General features: G+C 53.7%; 1 non-coding gene across 1 annotated transcript; it reads left to right on the plus strand.

The window, feature by feature from the left end:
• The first annotated feature begins 15,307 nt into the window (after nt 1-15,307).
• Nucleotides 15,308-15,389, plus strand: TRNAS-UGA (transfer RNA serine (anticodon UGA)). The gene has a single exon. It is a non-coding gene; the product is annotated as a tRNA-Ser (tRNA).
• Nucleotides 15,390-19,448: the final 4,059 nt, after the last annotated feature.

Raw genomic sequence — 19,448 nt, forward strand, 5'->3', positions numbered from 1 at the left:
CCGACAGGGACGGTTATTCTTGTCCCAGTTGGGGAGCTCTTGCCTGGCATCAACAGGATTCACACTGTCACTGCTCTTGATCACTTTCCATCTCACCTCAGGGCTGGACTCCGTCCCCATGACTTCTTTTCCCTTGGTATGAAACACAACACAAGAGGAAAAGAAAAAGAAATGGTGGTGAGGTTCCTCTTCTCGCTAGTCCCGCACCCCAGGGCTTCTGCTTCAACCCTCCTCCCATTCTGTCATTACAGCTACAATTAGAAATCTGAGCCCAGGGCTCACACCTGCTTGTCTCCCCAATCCTAGGCCCTGTCCAGCATGTCTCCCTCCACAGAACTTACCTGGCCTCATCTTAGACTCCATCTTCATATTGCTCTTCTCCTTCCCAGAGCTCCTGCTCTGCTCCTCAGACCTGTCTGTCCTCAGCTCTGCAGGCAGAGGGGAAGGGGCATGATGGGAACACACACACCCCATTCCAGACACCACACAGCATCCACAGGGCTACCAAAACACCTCATCTTCGGCCAAAACCACACCTCACCCTGAGGGAGCAAAAAGCCTTTGTGAGTACAGCACACAACAAGACAGGAAAAGATTAACACCCACACCCAGCCCAGCCAAAGTGGGATCTTCCTCACCTTCCTGGCCACAGGTCCATGGGGCTCATGGATGGAGAAGTTTGCTGGGCTGTGGGGGTCACTAGCTCAGCATGTGAATGACTGGGATGTATGAGGAGGCCTGACTGTGGGCTGGGGTGTCCAGGAGGACCTGAGGGAAGGAAATAGGAGGATTAGGGATAGAGAAGAGTGGCGTTACCAAGGAGCATTGTGGGAATGTGGGATTCAGAGAGCCCAGAGTGGATGGATGTCGGCGGTTGGACGACCCCACAGTGGTTGAAAAGGGGAACCTGGCAGGTTTGGGTGTAGCAGAGATTGAAGATGAGGACCCTCACACCCTGGGGAAGGACTGGGGGAGTGGGAGGATGGGAAAGTGGGGCCCAGCAATGAGAAATGGGTTGGAGGCAATTAGGGGTGGGGCGCTGAGTACGGGGTTGGGGGGGAGGAGGAGAAAGGGGGGGGCAGGGTGCTGACGACGGGAAGGAGGATGTGGGGGGTGGGGCGAGAGGCGGTAGGTGTCGAGGTGCTGAGAGTGGGGGGGGGAGGAGGAGGTCAGGGAGAAAGGAAAGGCCAGGTAGAGTGAACACGATGGGGGAGGGGATGCTGGGGGCTGAGGGATCCCCACAGATGGGGGTGGGGCTGGCGAGAGGGTCACAACAGATGAGGGGACACTGAGGGGGCAGGTTGTGGGTGCTTGAATGGGCTGCTGGGGCCCTACAGAGGGAGAGGAGGGGGCGGTGCTGGCAGGAGAGTCACAGCGGACGGGGGGGACACTGGGGGGCAGGTTGGGGAGGTTGAAGGCCCCGTGGCCCCAGGCTGCTGCTTGTGGGGCTGCTGCCAGGCAGCTCAGCCCCCCCCGTTGCCCCCCCAGGCCCAGCGGGGGGGGTGTGAAGCCCTTTCACTCCGCGCTGCCTCTGCCCTGTGCCCCCCCCCGCCCGGCTCCCACGGGCCCGGGGCTGCTCCCGGGGCAGGGGCTGGGCCTGGTGCCTGGAACTGGATGTCTGAGCCCCCAGCCCCCACGTGCGGAGCCGCCACTCCCTGTCCCGCCTCAGCGCCCCTCGGCCCGGCCCCGCCCGCCGGCTGCCCCCGAGCCCGCGTCCCCCCAGCAGCGCCGGGGCGGGTCCCACTGGTGCCCCCCCCCGGCTCTCCGGGGCGTAGGGGGTGGGGGCAGCGAAGCCTCGGGGCGAGGGAACCAGGCCCGCACCCCACGCGCCGAGTCTCTGTCCCGCGCTCTCTCCGCCAATCAGGGAGCGGGGAGGGGCGCGGCGAACTGCCGAGCTACGGCCCCTCCTCCAATAGAGGCCGCATGTGAGAGGGAGATCTACACTTCCCAGTGTGCACCGGGAGGGGGCGCGTTGCCTGAGCAACTGGTCGTCACTTCCGCTCTGAGACGAGCCAGGAACTACAACTCCCAGCCTCCCCCGGGGCGCTTCCGTCCTCTCCAGCCCAGGAGAGGGCGGGTCCCTGGGTCAATCGGACACCTCCCGCCCCGCCCCCCAGAGAGCCCCGGCCCCGCCCTCCCCAAGCTCATAGACTCATAGACTCTAGGACTGGAGGGGACCTCGAGAGGTCATCAAGTCCAGTCCCCGCCCTCATGGCAGGACCAAATATTGTCTAGACCATCCCTAATAGACATTTATCTAACCTACTCTTAAATATCTCCAGAGATGGAGATTCCACAACTTCCCTAGGCAATCTATTCCAGTGTTTAACTACCCTGACAGTTAGGAACTTTTTCCTAATGTCCAACCTAAATCTCCCTTGCTGCAGTTTAAGCCCATTGCTTCTTGTTCTATCATTGGAGGCTAAGGTGAACAAGTTTTCTCCCTCCTCCTGATGACACCCTTTTAGATACCTGAAAACTGCTATCATGTCCCCTCTCAGTCTCCTCTTTTCCAAACTAAACAAACCCAATTCCTTCAGCCTTCCTTCATAGGTCATGTTCTCAAGACCTTTAATCATTCTTGTTGCTCTTCTCTGGACCCTCTCCAATTTCTCCACATCTTTCTTGAAATGCGGTGCCCAGAACTGGACACAATACTCCAGTTGAGGCCTAACCAGCGCAGAGTAAAGCGGAAGAATGACTTCTCATGTCTTGTTTACAACACACCCGTTAATGCATCCCAGAATCACGTTTGCTTTTTTTGCAACAGTATCACACTGTTGACTCATATTAAGCTTGTGGTCTACTATGACCCCTAGATCTCTTTCTGCCATACTCCTTCCTAGACAGTCTCTTCCCATTCTGTATGTGTGAAACTGATTGTTCCTTCCTAAGTGGAGCACTTTGCATTTATCTTTATTGAACTTCATCCTGTTTACCTCAGACCATTTCTCCAATTTGTCCAGATCATTTTGAATTTTAACCCTGTCCTCCAAAGCAGTTGCAATCTCTCCCCGTTTGGTATCGTCCGCAAACTTAATAAGCGTACATTCTATGCCAACATCTAAATCGTTGATGAAGATATTGAACAGAACCGGTCCCAAAACAGACCCCTGCGGAACCCCACTTGTTATACCTTTCCAGCAGGATTGGGAGCCATTAACAACTACTCTCTGAGTACGGTTATCGAGCCAGTTATGCACCCACCTTATAGTAGCCCCATCTAAATTGTACTTTCCTAGTTTATCTATAAGAATATCATGCGAGACTATATCAAATGCCTTCCTAAAGTCTAGGTATATCACATCCACCGCTTCTCCCTTATCCACAAGGCTCGTTATCCTATCAAAGAATGCTATCAGATTAGTTTGACACGATTTGTTCTTTACAAATCCATGCTGGCTATTCCCTATCACCTTACCACCTTCCAAGTGTTTGCAGATGATTTCTTTGATTACCTGCTCCATTATCTTCCCTGTCACAGAAGTTAAACTAACTGGTCTGTAGTTTCCTGGGTTGTTTTTATTTCCCTTTTTATAGATGGGCACTATATTTGCCCCCTTCCAGTCTTCTGGAATCTCCCCCGTCTCCCATGATTTCCTTAAAGATAATAGCTAGAGGCTCAGATACCTCTTCTATTAACTCCTTGAGTATTCTAGGATGCATTTCATCAGGCCCTGGTGACTTGCAGGCATCTAACTTTTCTAAGTGATTTTTTACTTGCTCTTTCCTTATTTTCTCTTCTAAACCTACCCTCTTCCCGTAAGCATTCACTATACTAGACATTCCTTCAGACTTCTCAGTGAAGACTGAAACAAAGAAGTCATTAAGCATCTCTGCCATTTCCAAGTCTCCCGTTACTGTTTCCCCCTCCTCATTGAGCAGTGGGCATACCCTGTCCTTAGTCTTCCTCTTGCTTCTAATGTATTGATAAAAAGTCTTCTTGTTTCCCTTTATTCCCATAGCTAGTTTGAGTTCATTTTGTGCCTTTGCTTTTTAATCTTGCCTCTGCATTCCTGTGTTATTTTCCTATATTCATCCTTCGTGATCTGACCTAGTTTCCATTTTTTATATGACGCCTTTTTATTTTGTAGGTCACGCAAGATCTCAAAGGTAAGCCAAGGTGGTCTTTTGCCACATTTTCTATCTTTCCTAACCATCGGAATAACTTGCTTTTGGGCCCTTAATAGTGTCCCTTTGAAAAACTGCCAACTTTCCTCAGTTGTTTTTCCCCTCAGTCTTAATTCCCATGGGACCTTGCCTATCAGCTCTCTGAGCTTACCAAAATCCGCCTTCCTGAAATCCATTGTCTCTATTCTGCTGTACTCCCTTCTACCCTTCCTTAGAATTGCAAACTCTATGATTTCATGATCACTTTCACCCAAGCTTCTTTCTACTTTCAAATTCTCAACAAGTTCCTCCCTATTTGTTAAAATCAAGTCTAGAACAGCTTCCCCCCTAGTAGCTTTTTCAACTTTCTGAAATAAAAAGTTGTCTGCAATGCAGTCCAGGAACTTATTGGATAGTCTATGCCCCGCGGTGTTATTTTCCCATCATATATCTGCATAGTTGAAGTCCCCCATCACCACCAAATCTTGGGCTTTGGATGATTTTGTTAGTTGTTTGAAAAAAGCCTCATCCACCTCTTCCGCCTGATTAGGTGGCCTGTAGTAGACTCCCAGCACGACATCACCTGTGTTTTTTACCCCTTTTAGCCTAACCCAGAGACTCTCCACATTTCCGTCTCCTATGTCCATCTCCACCTCAGTCCAAGTGTGTACATTTTTAATATATAAGGCAACACCTCCTCCCTTTTTCCCCTGTCTATCCTTCCTGAGCAAACTATACCCATCCACACCAACATTCCAGTCGTGTGTATTATCCCACCAAGTTTCGGTAATGCCAATAATGTCATAGTTGTATTTATTTATTAGCACTTCCAGTTCTTCCTGCTTATTACCCATACTTCTTGCATTTGTATATAGGCATCTAAGATACTGGTTTGATCTTGCCTCCCAGCTTTGCCCTGACCCTCCTTCCTCTCTGCCATTATAGCCCGTGCTCCCTCCTGTTTCCAACCCATCTCCCAGGTCTTGTTCCCCACTTACCTGTGGGCTTTGCTCACCTGTCCCCGTCGAACCTAGTTTAAAGCCCTCCTTACTAGGTTAGCCAGTCTGTGCGCAAATAAGGCCTTTCCCCTCTTCGAAAGGTGAACGCCATCTGTTCCTAGCAGTCCTTCCTCAAATAGCATTCTGTGGTCGAGGAAGCCAAAGCCCTCCTGGCGACACCATGTTCGCAGCCAGGCATTCACCTCCACGATGCATCTGTCTCTGCCCGGACCCCTACCTTCAACAGGAAGAATCAAAGAGAATACCACCTGCGCTCCAAAATCCTTAACCCGTACTCCCAGAGCCCTGTAGTCACTCTTGATCTGCTCAGTGTCACACCTTGCAGTATCATTTGTGCCCACATGGATGAGTAGCATGGGGTAGTAGTCAGAAGGCCGGATAATCCTCAACAATGCCTCTGTAACATCTCGGATACGGGCCCCTGGCAGGCAGCATACCTCCCGGGATGAACGGTCAGGGCGACAGATGGGTGTCTCCATCCCCCTCAGCAGAGAGTCTCCAACCACCACTACCCTACGTTTTTTATCAGTGGTGGCAGCAGACCTCCCAGCCTTAGGGGTACGAGGCTTCTCGTCCTTAACTGTTGGGGGTGATTTCTTCTCTCCTGTATCAAGAAGAGCATAATGGTTATCTTTTACCACAGCAGGAGGGTTCGCAGCAGCGGTGGAGCACTGCCTGCTGCTAGAAGTAACCAGCTGGCTGTGTCCACCCTGAGCCTCCTCCTCCACTGGTGTGTCAGATACACCCTGAGGCATCTCCTCCTCCACTGGAGTGTCAGTAGTCCTGTCAACTGGGACAGCACTGTCAGCTGTCTCCACATGGATACTGTCCAGGAATTGCTCATGGATATGGATGTTCCTCAGCCTAGCCACCTCCTCCTGTAGCTCTCCCAGCTGCTGCCTGAGAGATTCCACCAGTAGGCACCTTTCACATTGGATGCCACCCCCAGCCTGGATATCAGTAAGTGGAAATTGCAAATTACAGTCTTTGCAAGCCCACACCAGAATCTGGGTAAAAGCATCCATGCTTTGGTACTCTGTCTGGCTACAGGCGCAGGTGGAGGAGACAGAAGCAGTGCTGGCACAGGTGTTGCGGGTCCTCCTCACCATTGTAAGACTCCCTCTGTCAAACTCTCTCAAATTCCCGTCTACAGCTCCCTGTCCGCTCTGCTCTGCTGTAAACAGAAAGGTTTTGGATGTGGTTCAGTTTACAGGTTCAGGGGACCAATGGGTCACAGATGAGACCGACAAGGGACCGCCACTCCCTTCTTACTTCCCTTGCAAAACTCCCTGTTAGCAGCTCCTGTTCACTAAGCTCCCTGGTCGCTTGTGCGCAGCTTTATAAAGCCCTGGCCTGAGTGAATGCCCAGCCCACTGGTTAAGGCTCAGCCAATTACCAGAGGCTTCTAGTTTTCAAACCTTCCTAGTAGCTCCACCTCCAACTGCCAGCTACAGCACACGGTCCTTCAAACAAACAAACCAAACAGACTGACAAACACAAGCTCAGCACACAGCAAGTAACCCCCAAACACAAACACAAACACAAACACAAACACTGGGAGCGGGGAGGGGAGGGTCTCCGGCTCCTGACGCGAACTCTCGTGTCCTGGGGTCTCGGCCTGGCCCCGCCCCCCACAGCGCGGCGCCCCCCAGTGTGGTGGGGGCTGCTGGGCACCTGCTTCTCCCCTGGCCTCGTCTCTGCCCGCCCCGATGTGCCCCGCGGGGCTGCCCCACTCGGTGGGGGGGGGCGTTGGGTGGAGCCCTATGGAAATACGGGGGTGGGCAGGGCTGGGAGCCAGGACTCCTGGGTTCTCCTCCAGCTCGGGGAAAGGGGGCTAGGGGTTAGAGTGGGGGAGGGGCAGGGCTGGGAGCCAGGACTACTGGGTTCTCCCCCAGCTCAGGGAGGGGAGTGGAGGTTAGGGGGTAGACTGGGGGAGGGGCTGGGGGGTCTCCTGCCCAAGAGGCAACTCCAGGACCTGGTGTCGGGCAGCAGGTCACTTGTAGACCCCGAGTGTCCGATCTGGAAACAGCTGCCTGTCCCTGTGCCCTGGGACTGCGCATGGCTGACAACCGTCTCCTTGTACCTGAGAATTATCCATACACCCCAGGGGTGTGAGCCCTGCGCTCCCCTGTCAGTGCCTGGGGCACAGAGCCATGTGTACGAGCCACTGTCTGTGCGGGGATGTCAGTTCGTACAGACTCTGCTGGTGCTTTTTCTGTAGCCTGTGGTAAAATGAGGCAATTAACTAGATGCGTTGATGGAAGTTCTCTGCATACCTTCAGGGGTACACGTACCCCTGGTTGAGAACCACTGATGTAGGGGAACCCAGGCCCACCCCCCATTCTGACTTCCAACCCCGTACCCTGGGCAGCTGGTTCAGCTTTGCTTACCTTGCGTCAGCTTCACTGGGTCACCAGTTCCACCATGCCCAGGCGTCAGAGAGAGGACGTCTCCTCTCAGCTGTAAAAGCAGCAAGGGCTCCATGAGGGGTCGGTGCTGGTGGAGCAATTATTGACACTTTCTCTAATCTCCTTTTCAGATTTTGCCCCATTTTCTCTTTAATTCTCCAATGTTAATTTAACAATCTCAGATTTGGGATATTTTCACACCCGTTTGACCTGCAGCAAATTTTCTTCCTTTCTTTGGGAAATTGTCCTGAATCATTCCCCAAAAGAGAAGGGGCTTAATGGATGCAGTTTGCAGAGTCCTGAGACACAGCTGCCTCTGGGGTAGGCTGGGGTGGCCTTTCTCTGCTGGCGAGGAAGGGGACAGAAGGAAAAAGTCCCCAGTGGAGACTGTCCAGCACAAGGTTACGCAGTCCTTTCTACTGCTACTCTCAACTGCCAGTCACTTGCCTGCCCCTGCTTCTGCCTCCTCCCCACTGCCAGGAAGTTTTCCTGTTCCACACTCCCCTCACATACCCTCTTAAAGCACCTCCCCAAAGGGCTCCCTGCTGCCATGTGAATGGTGTGTGTGTGTGTGGAGGGGGAATTATTGCTGTCTGTTAATTGAACTTTCACTGTCCAATTACTCTCACTTAATATAAAATCTCTTCATATTTGGGTGGTTTTCTCTTATTAGCAAATGTTTCTTTTTAGACCCATTTCTTCCCCAGTTCTCAAAGATAGATATAAAATATCCTGTGTGCAGCGCTGTAGTAGGCAGGGTGGTCCCAGGGTATTGGAGGCTTCCCCCTTGGTTTGTATACAAATGTTATTCTCCAGCCCATTCCTTATGAATACTAACATGATGTTAACTTTTTTGCTGACAGCTGTGAATTGAGTGGAGCTTTTCATTGATCTGTCTACAGCAACATGCAGATCCCGTTCTTGGGTTGAGTAGCCGATAATCTGTTCTGCCGCCGTCGCTAGGTGTGATGCATGTTCAGTAGGGGTTTCTCCCCTCTTCCCTTTTTGTATTTCCTCTCCTTACTAGTGTTGGGGTGTCCTTCTCCTCAGGTTAGTGTATTAATGATCTCATCTTGGGGTCATATGTGTCAATTCATTGCTGCGTCGTCAGAGAACTATCCATGATGACTCCAAGATCTCTTTCCTGATTAGTTGTAGCTAAATTAGCCCCCATCATATTGTATGTATAGTTGGGGTTATGTTTTTCCAACGTGACATTTATCCACCTTAAATTTCATTTGCCATTTTGTTGCCCAATCACTTAATTTTGTGAGATCTTTTTGAAGTTCTTCGCAGTCTGCTTTGGTCTTAACTATCTTGAGCAGTTTAGTATCGTCTGTGAACTTTGCCACCTCACTCTTTACCCCTTTCTCCAAATCATTTATGAATAAGTTGAATAGGATTGGTCCTAGGGCTGACCTAGCAAAATCACAGCAGCAAGATGGAGTCTGGAGTCACACGGGTAGGTCTCATGTCCATGCATGATTCAATTTGCAGGCCTACGCCATTGTTTACATCTTAGTTTGAATGTTCCTAGGAAAGCTCAGATGTGGATTGGCATTTTCCAAAGTCCATTGTCAGTGAAGCGTTTCTTGACTGGGCACTTACTGAGAATAGTCCTTTTTCAAGAAGCTGACCAAATACATCACTGATGGTACTTGAAATCAAATACATTTGAGATACAAGTACGTAGCCCATATTCATAATTTCAGATACAAAAATGGTACACACATACAGCTAGTATAATTATAACCAGCAAATCATAACCTTTTCACGGACACCTCACACGACAACTTTTGCACAATATTTGCTGCAAATATATAACAGTGGTGGCAGCAATGATCTATATGGTCCCAGTTGATATTAATAATGTCACAGCCTACAGAGAAGTGAGTAGGAGGCGTCTTCTAGCCGGCGTTTCTCCTACATTTCTCCATTGCCGCTTGGGCGGAGGCAGGAATGGAGCAAAACACGCCTGGCTGAAGGTTCTGCATTCGGCCTTGAGGATTAGGCCTGAACCTCCGGCATGGGCGTTGGGAGATGGATTTCTGAGTCGCATCCAGCACAGTCTTCGGGCCTGAGCTGAAACCACTTGGGCCACGAGAGATGGGTTTAAGGTGGCCTTTGAGGCTCCCAGCAGGTCTTGAGGAGCAAGGGGTTATCGCCATCCTTGGGTGGGCTCAAACCACCGTCCTTTCAATTAACAGCAAAACACACTAACCCATTGCGCCACAGAGACACATGTCTGCTGTTACCAAGGCTGCTGCCTAGCAGCCTGCGCATCTGCCTGCCAGCGCTAGAGCTCACAAGGCAAGTGTGGGTGCTGGAGACTGTAGGTAAAGAGCCAGCAGAGTGACGCAGCAGAAGCGTGGTGGGTCCATAACCCAAAAGTCAATGAATCAAAACCGTCTTCTGCTAGGCATGTGCTTGTTTCTTTTTGCTCGGGGCCTTCAAGGGAGGAGGCAACCAGCAGAGCATTGAGAGCCTAGGCCATGAGGCAAGAGGTGGCTGAGGTGTCAGCCTGCCAGGGAGCCTGGCACCTCGGGCAGCCTGGGCTGAAGGATTTTTTTAATTTCTCAAGAAACCTTTGTGGTTTTCAATGGAAATCTAAACCCAAAGCTAAAACGTTGAGGATTTTTTTTCATTTCATTTCACTGTCCATCCCTTTTCTTTTCCTAAACTCGGGTCTACAGAGTGTCAGTCCTACTGAGCCTCACGCCATGGTCTCCAAGGTTCTGGAAATGTACCGACCTGTCCTGGACATGGTCCCTGCCAGCTCATGTGACGCTGGCTTTGCTGAGCCTGCTGCTGGGGAAGAGGGAAACTTTGTCTCTCAACTGGTTGTTCCCTTCAGGTGCCCAGTCTTCAGTGTGGCTCGAATGTCCATGGATCAGGGTTCACTGACCCAAGAGATGGCTTTAAAAAATATGAACATTTTCACAAACACACTGACTTTCTCAATTTTCTATTTCTTGGTAACATTTCATGGATCTTTTGGAGTTGAATCGGTAAAAAAATACAGGAAATCAGGGTGTTACCAAAAGGATATAATATAAAGTTTGCAGTTAAAGGTACAGAAAGGAGCTGAAAAGGCAGCTGCAGACTTTAAGACTGTTTCTTTAAGCAAGAGGGGGCAATCAATGTGACCCCAAAAACCTTGGGACTCATAATCTGATAGGGCAGAGAGGAACTTTGTCTGTTTGCAGCGTCTTTCAGCCTATGTTTGGGACTGCGATAAATCTGCTAAGAATGGGACTACAATCCCCACCATTTCCTTCCCCTCTGTACTTCTCTTTCCTCTGGCCAGGTCACGGGAACAGTCCTGAGGCAGGAAAGGGCCAGGCTGTTGTGGGAAGTGGTGGCCACGTGGCAGGTGAGGATCTGCAGAGAGCTGGATGCGGAGGGCAATCCCCAGGAACGGATTCAGAGCCACATGTGGAACAGGCTGTGACTCCCAGATCTTACAGCTGGCTGCAGGTCTGGGTGGGGTTCTGGGGGAGCAGCAGCGGCTGGGCAGGGAGCCAGTACAGAGCAGCTCCAATGAGAGACACGAAGTGAACCTGGCCTGGAAACCTGCAGGCTCCAATTTGCTTGGCTAGAGATTGGAGTGGAGAGGTCAACCCAGGCTTTAGGCCTGAAGTAGGGTTACCAACTTTCCGCTCAAAACCAAACAGCCTAACCCCGCCCCTTCCCCAAGGCCCCGCCTCTTTCCTGAGGCCCCACCCCTGATTCACTACATTCCCCCTCCCTCGGTGGCTCGCTCTTCCCCACCCTCACTCACTGTCACTGGGCTGGGCAGGGGGTTGGTGTGCGGGAGGGGGTGAGGGTCCTAATGGGGGGTGAGGGCCATAAATGAGGGGTTCAGGGTATGGGAAGGAGCTCTGGACTGGGCAGGGGGTTGGGGTGTAGGAGGGGGGTGAGGGCTCTAACGGGGGGTGAAGGCCAAGAGTGAGGGGTTCAGCGTACTGGAAGGGGCTCCGGGCTGGGCAGGAAGTTGGGATGCAGGAGGGGGTGAGGGCTGTAAAGGGGGGTGAAGAGCAGGAATGAGGGGTTCAGGGTATGGGAAGGGGCTCTGGGCTGCAACGGGGGGTGGGACTGGGTGAGGGCTGTAAAGGGGTGTGAAGGGCAGGAATGAGGGGTTCAGGGTACAGGAAGGGGCTCCAGGCTGGGGAGGGGGTTGGGGTGCAGGAAGGGGTGAGGGCTCCGGCTGGGGATGTGTGTAACCTTCCCCTTTCCCTATCCATGTGTCTGAGCCACCAGGGCCAGCACGTACAAGGCGTCGCTGCTGAAGCACTGACAGTGTCCAGTGACGCTACACCTGGCCCTCTACTGACAGCTCAGGGGTTTGGCATCCTCTGGCACTGAGACGCCATAATAATTACAGGGTTATTTCTAATGGGTTAAAGCAGAACTTGTGCTGAGATTAACACGTCCCTCGTGGGTCTGGGGGTTTTACAGCACGAACTGGCTCTGCGTGTGGGCACAGTGCATGTGTTTGAGTGATACCAACACGGCTGAAACACACAACTCCCCATCCTGGGGGTTTCCATCTCGCCTGATTCCTTCCACAGGGGGCACTGGCCTGGCTCCTCTACGGCCAGATGTCCTGATGGGCAGCAGTCGGGATGTTGGGAGAGGTTCTGTTTTCTGTGACTCGTGACAGCCCCAAAGTGACTCCCACCAGCCCCGATTGCCTTGCGCTGCAGTTGCCAGTCTCTGAATCCTGGCCTGGGATTCGATTGGAATGAGGCCCCTGGGAGCTGGAGAGACCATGGGTCACACACTGCAACATTGTAGCCAGAACATCCATGTCTAGATTTTAAGGCCAGTCAAGACAACTAAATAATCCTGTCTAACCCCCATACACGTGACAGGCCACAAAGTCAACCCTGCACTGAGCCCAACAACCAGGATTAAACAAAATATTCCAGCCCTTAGGAGAATATCCCTTTGTGTGCCACAGGCAGAGCATAGGAGAGGCAGAGGGGTACCAATACTGGAGGACCCTGAACTGGAATTGATTTGGTGAGATGTACCCAGCTGATCCGGGCAAGTGACTTGTGCCCCATGCCACAGAGGATGACAAAAACTCCAACATCCCTGCCAGTGTGAGCTGGGGGAAATTTCTTCCTGACCCCAGCAATGGAGATCAGGGAGACCCTGAGCATGAGAGCAAGGCCACCAGCCAAGCACCAGAGAGAAATGGTTTTCTATCTCACCCGAGAGCACTTTCTTCAGCCCCTCCCCCGTCCCCTCTTGCCACCCCCATGTGGGGTGAAGAATCTGTCATTGCCCTGGGTACTTTGTTCCAGTGTTTAATCAACCGATTGCAAATGTGTCCCTTATTTCTCATCTTAGTTTCTCTGCCATTAACTTCCAGCCACTGGTTCTTGTTCTGCCTTTTGCTGCTAGGTTAAAGAGCCCTTCAGTACCCAGGATTTTCTCTTTGGGAGGGGATTTACGCATTGTCATCAAGTGACCTCATGGTCTTCTCTGTGATAAACTGAGCAGATTGAGCTCTTGTCTCGCAATGGAAGGCAACTTTTCAACGCTTTTTTCCTCTTTTCTGCCCCCCTGTCCAATTTTTCATTCTTCAACTTAAAATGTGGCCAGGACGACTGTGTGCAAAAGTCCAGTGTTGGTCTGATCAATCTTGTACAGAGCTAACACTAGTGCCCTATATCTAGTCACTGTTCTCCTGTCTGTACATCCAAGGACGACCACAGCATCGCACGGGGATTTCATGCTGAGCTGTTTGTCAATTATGACACCTAAACCCTTCTCTGAGTCACAGCAGTCTGGCCTTACTCATTAGTAAAGCTCAGTGTGTTTGAATGGCCACAGCTGCCCAAGTGCTCTGTAACATGCACAAGGGATTCCCCTCCTCAGTCACCTTCACCTGCTGCTGGTCTCTTTACTCTTTCTTCTCCAGGATCTGCATGTGTCATTGTGGGGGGAGTTCTCCTCCTCTCTTTGCCTGGGAGCGATGTGACCCCCCGGATGGACTGACCAAACCCAGGATTCTTTCAGCCTGAAAGCAGAGGGGAGCCTTCACCCGCTCCCTCTTTAAGGCTCCAGTCCCAGATCCTAAATTCCCTGCCAAAGCACAAAAATCCACACTAAGCCCAACTCCTCTCTCGGTGGTGATTTTCTTTCTTCCACAAATCTGTCTTGAGGACACAGCCCTAGGAACAGGTGAACACAACCCCTGAGATTTCCCTTCGCAGCCTGCAAGGGGCAGTTCGCCCTATTAAACAGCTCGAGAATGTCGTCTTTTTCTTTTCTCCTTTCAAAAGTAATTTCTTGTATTTCTTGTCCCTTTATAGGACCCCCCGATTTGCCGCTTCCAATTCTCTGCTGTACATGCCAGCACTGGATCGAGTGAGGTGCCTGGACCCATCCTGTACTGGGTACATGGGGGACTTGCAGGATCAGACCCTAAAATCGCTTTAGAGGAAAATTCTAACCCCACCCAACCCCGACCTATTCCTGGGAAGTGTTGGTACTGACCCAGGCCACCGAGCACCATGGAGTGAAGAGACCAATTTTATCAGTAAGTCAGAACCCCTGGCTGCCCACTGCCTGGATCACCTCCCCCCAGGTGACACGAGTCACCCTCCAGAGCCATTTCTGGGCCCCGGGGGACAGCCACACAAGCCATGGGGATGGACAGCTCCCAGGAATCTCGGCAACAAATCTCCAGGCCGGAGGGTTTCCCCTAGTGCCTGACCCACCCTCAGGGTCCAGCCAGCCAGCAGCTTCCACCCAAGGCTAGTGCACTAACAGAGGCAGCGTGGCTGAGGGGCTTGGCCAGTGACTGGGGCCAGTCGCCTGAGCATGAAGCCAGCCGACCCCAGGAGATGGACCCGAGTCACCAGCCCAACCCACCATGCAGCTGCTGCCACTACCCCATTAGTGCGTGAGCTCCCATGGACCACGCTGGGGAGATCCCCCAGCTGCAGGGTAGACGCCCCTGAGCGCCTGGCAGGGCACAGCTCCTGGCTGACCTGCCCTGCTGAGTTCTCTACTAGGCTGAGTGGATCCAGGGCCAAGGGTGCTGGGTGACAGGGGGCATTGGCTCTGGGCTGGGACTGTCACTTCCTCCCCTCCCCATCCAACAAGATCACAGCAAACGAAACCAGCTCAGCCTGCAGGGGAAGAGTTCAGTTCAGGGCCTGGTGCATTCTGGGAGCAGGGACGGTGCAGTGAAAGGGCAGATACAGGGCACCTCTGAACACTCTGCACAGAACTGCCTGTCCTGACCCACAGCCCCTGTTATCCCAGCCCTGGGCTCCCCTCTTACTGCTCTGCCAGTGCCCCTCACTCCCGATCCACAGACCTCCCCCGCTGTATCTGTGACTTCTGCTACTGAACCACCAATGCGCTGACTCCTCTTGTGAGACATTTCTCTGCACAATACTGCTGCTATTCCACTTATTGACTCCAGGAAACATTTTCCATAGCCTGGTTCTGTGTGTCACTGGTTTCTATAGCAAAGGCCAGTCCCTGGCCCTGTGGCCCAGACATTCTCATTCACATCAGGCTTCAAGCTGAGAATCATTTCCCATTCCCGCTCTGCGGGAGGGGAAACTTTTAAACATGCTCTCTGTGCGACTGCACATGGGTAAGCAAAGAGAACAAACTCAAAATCCCCCCCTGTGCTTTGGGAGCCAGGTTTGGGGTGGGAATTCTGTAGTTCAGATGACTTCAAGCCTGGGCATTGTGATTCTTTACCAGTTTCTCTGGCATTGGGGAAGTTTTATGCTCACAGCTCTGATGGCTGAGCGGTTAAAGTGTTGGAGTTGAAATCCAATAGGGTTACCCTGTGCAGGTTCAAATCCTGCTCACAGTGAGGCTTGTGTTTTAGCCAGTCTCTAACCCGGGCAATACCTCTCTACAACCCCCTGAGACACTCTCAATTCTCTCCCCACCCCAAGTAAATCCTGTTCTGCTCCTTTCATAGAGATGCCTGGGACACCACCTCACACTGTGTCCCTGAGGGGTCAGGCAAACTCTCAGCACCTGCTGCCTCTGCCACTCACCTAGTGCCCCATAGATCAGCCATAGCCCTGGTTCTGCTCCTCTCTCTAGCGTGTGAAAGGAGCCAAGTCAGCGACTCCATGGGTGCTACAGGGCTGCAGAACAAACAGAGGAAAAAAAAAAAGCTGCCCACCAGCCACCTCTGCCCCTGCACCTCCCACCTGCTAGCAGGCCTGGCTGACAAGCTCCTCCTCTTCTCTTTCAGCACCTCCTGCTGGCCATTGATGGGGTGTGCTGGAGGAGTGAGAAGAGAAAGAAGTGGGGTAGGGTCGGGTAGGAAGAGATTTGATGGTTTGGGGGCAGGGCCTGAGGTGGAGTAGGCATTGTGCACTGCCCGGGAACTCTAAGTCAGCGGCTCTGAGCGCAGAAGCCTTCCCTGAGTCTGAGCTGCCAGGATCCCTGCCGCAGAGCAAGCGCCACAAGTCTCAGCCTCTCTGTCCCACACATGGCTCTGGGCACCACCAGGAATGATTTGGCTCCTGGCAAACAAGGCAACTTAAAAGCTGAGTCCCTGGACTGCAGCTCAAACCCTGGCTCCTCTCATTAAGAGCCTGATGCTCTACTGAATGAGCTAGCCAGGCTTGCTAGGAGCCGCCACCCCTCCTCTTCTTCTCCAGGGCCACTGCCAATTCCTCGTTCTCTTCCTCTCTTCTGCACCTGAGGGTCACTAAATCTCCTCACCTAGACAGCCAGCCCGTCCACTGCACCCCAATCCCCCATGCCTGAGCCTCCCTGCCAAAGTCCTGCACCTGGCTCCATAGAATTAATTCTCACGTGTTGCTGGGAACTCTACTGTGATGCAGTAGGGACTGTCTGTGTGGGGAGTGGGAGAGCAGGGGAGGACTTTAGGAGATGGACGATGCCAGAGCCTGTAACCTGAGCTAGGTAAGGGAGGGGAAAGGTCAACACCTTTGCCCGGGAAGGAAAAAAGGAAGGGAGTGGCAGGAGGGAAGCAGTTGGAGTTTGGGGCTTGGGGCTGTGTGGGCGGAATTCAGGGTATCCTAGCTAGGATCCAAGCACCCTGAAAGCCCAGAAGGACTCGGTGGAGGGGTCCTGACTGTGCCTGCAAGCTCTGCTGTAACCTGTGTTCCTGTTGTCCAATAAACCTTCTGTTGTACTGGCTGGCCGAGAGTCACTGTGGGTCCCAGGAAGAGGGGTGCAGGGCCGGACTCCCCCACACTCCGTGACAACTGGTGGCAGCGGCGGGAGATACTGCACCCCGTGGACGGCGCTTCCTGCAGTAAGTGACTGGGGAGCAGTAAAACGAAGGGGTGGTTAACCCCTGGGAGTGTGTGCCCAGTGAGAAGGACTTTGCAGTAACAGGGTCCCCCGGGGGATTGCAGCGAGCGGTCCCAGGGGCGGAGGAGTCTGCAGCTCGACCCTGGCAGAGAGGTGGTGACCTCAAGAAGGGCTGGTGCACTAGGGGTCCCCCTGGAAACCGTGGGGAGCGGCGAGCACCCCGGCCTGTGAGTGGTCAGCAGGAAGATGTATGCCAAGCGGCGCAAGTGTGACCTGGTGGAGCTGTGCAAGCAGAGGGGGCTGCACCCAGGGAGGCTCAGCAAGGACCAGCTGATTGCACAGCTGGAGCAGGGAGACCGCATGAATGAACGGAGCCCTGTCTCTGAGGGAAGCAGCCGAGCAGATGCAGCGCAGGCACCAGTGTCTGTCCCCGCTGGGAGTGGTCAGCCGGCGGACGAGGGCTTCCCGAGACCCCCCCTTCCTAGGCGTAGAGGAAGGGCGGGGAGGAGCCCAGTGTATACCGAGGGCACCGTGACACCCCCGGCCAGCAGGGGATCTGCCCGGCGAAGCCCACCCCCCAGCAGGGGATCCTCCCGGCAACGCTCGGCATCCGTGGAGCGGATGCGGCTGGAATATGAAAGGGAGCTGAGACGGGAGGAGCTCGAGTTAAAGAGGCGAGAGCTGGAGGAGAAGGCGAAACAGCGTGAACATGAGGAGAACCAGCGTAAACATGAGGAGAACCAGCGTAAACATGAGGAGAACCAGCGCCAGCGTGAGTGGGAGGAGAAGGAGAAACAGCGTAAACATGAGCTGGACCTGGCCCGGCTGAGGAGCAGTGAGGCTCCAGCTGCGGTGAGTGAGGGGGGACCCAAGCCTACAAAGAGCTTTGATAAGCACTTGCTGCCCCGGCGTAAGGAGGGGGAGGACATAGATACCTTCCTGACGGCCTTTGAGAATGCCTGCGAGCTGCACAGGGTTGACCCTGCAGACAGGATTGCAGTTCTCACCCCCTTACTGGACTCCACAGCCGTGGAGGTGTACAGCCGACTGAAAGGGGCGGAGGCAGGGGACTATGAACTGTTCAAACAGGCCCTGCTCCGCGAGTTTGGGCTGACTCCTGAGATGTACCGGAAAAAGTTCCGGAGCCAGCGTAAAACCCGTGAGGTCACATACCTACAACTGGTCAACCGGGCGCAGGGGTATGCCCGCAAGTGGACAGCTGGGGCCCAAACTAAAGAGGACCTGCTTGAACTATTCATACTGGAGCACCTGTACGAGCAGTGCCCGTCCGACCTGAGGCTGTGGTTGATGGACCAGAAGCCGGAGAACCCGCAGCATGCAGGCCAGCTGGCCGACCAATTTGTGGACAGTCGGGCAGGGGATGGCAGGGAGGAGTCTCGAAGGAGCAGGCCTGCCTCAACGCAGAGAGAGAGTCAACATGGGACCTCCCAAAGGGGGCCTATGGAGAACCCCCCCAAAAGGGGAACATCCAGCGGCAGGTCCCTCCGACCCACTCAAGGGGACCCACGAGATATGGGCTGCTATCGCTGTGGCCAACGAGGTCACATACGGGCCCAGTGCCCCAAGCTCAGGGACAGACCAAGCAGACCCAACCCGCAGAGGGTGGACTGGGTAAAAACCCAATCGGAGGAGGGGCTACATTCCCAGGAAAGGGGGGTTGGCAACATACCACCTATGGATGCTCCCGGTTCCGGGTTTTTGGTTTACCGGGTGGGCGCGGGGCTGCCCCTCCGGAAAGAGTGCATTGTTTCCCTGGAAGTGGATGGGAGGAAGGTCACTGGGTACTGGGACACGGGCGCAGAGGTGACGCTGGCCCGGCCCGAGGTGGTGGCCTCAGATCGGATGGTGCCCGACACCTACCTGACCCTGATGGGCGTGGGCGGGACCCCATTCAAGGTACCCGTGGCAAGGGTACACCTGAAATGGGGGGCCAAGGAGGGCCCCAAAGATGTGGGGGTACACCAATATTTGCCCACTGACGTGTTAATGGGAGGGGACCTTGAGGACTGGCCTAGTAACACCCAGAGTGCCCTGGTCGTGACTCGTAGTCAGAGTCGGCAAATGGCACTGCACCCCGAAAACGGGGAAGGTACTCGACCTGAGGTGCAGGACCCTAACTCAGGGAGCGGGGAACGCCCAGGGGCACGGTGCAGAGAGGCTGCGGCCTCAGACCCAGCCAGCAAGAGAGAGCCGGTCCCCATTCCTGTCCCAGCTGCTGAGTTCCAGGCCGAGTTGCAGAAAGATCCCTCCTTGCGGAAGCACAGGGACCGGGCTGACCTTAGTGCGGTACAGACCATGAGGAGAGGTTGCAAGGAGAGGTTCCTGTGGGAGAAGGGGTTCCTGTACCGAGAATGGGCTCCCCCAGGGGAAGTAGAGTCATGGGGGATCAGGAGGCAGCTGGTGGTTCCCCAGAAGTTCCGTCACAAGCTGTTGTACCTGGCCCATGACATCCCTCTCGCAGGGCACCAGGGAATCCGGCGCACCAGGCAGAGGCTGCTACAGAACTTTTACTGGCCTGGGGTCTTTACCCATGTCCGACAGTACTGCCAATCCTGTGACCCCTGCCAGAGGGTGGGGAAGGCCCGGGACAAGGGGAAAGCGGCTTTGAGGC

Source organism: Gopherus flavomarginatus (assembly GCF_025201925.1).
Source record: "Gopherus flavomarginatus isolate rGopFla2 chromosome 13 unlocalized genomic scaffold, rGopFla2.mat.asm SUPER_13_unloc_2, whole genome shotgun sequence".
Classification (NCBI taxonomy): Eukaryota; Metazoa; Chordata; order Testudines; family Testudinidae; genus Gopherus; species Gopherus flavomarginatus.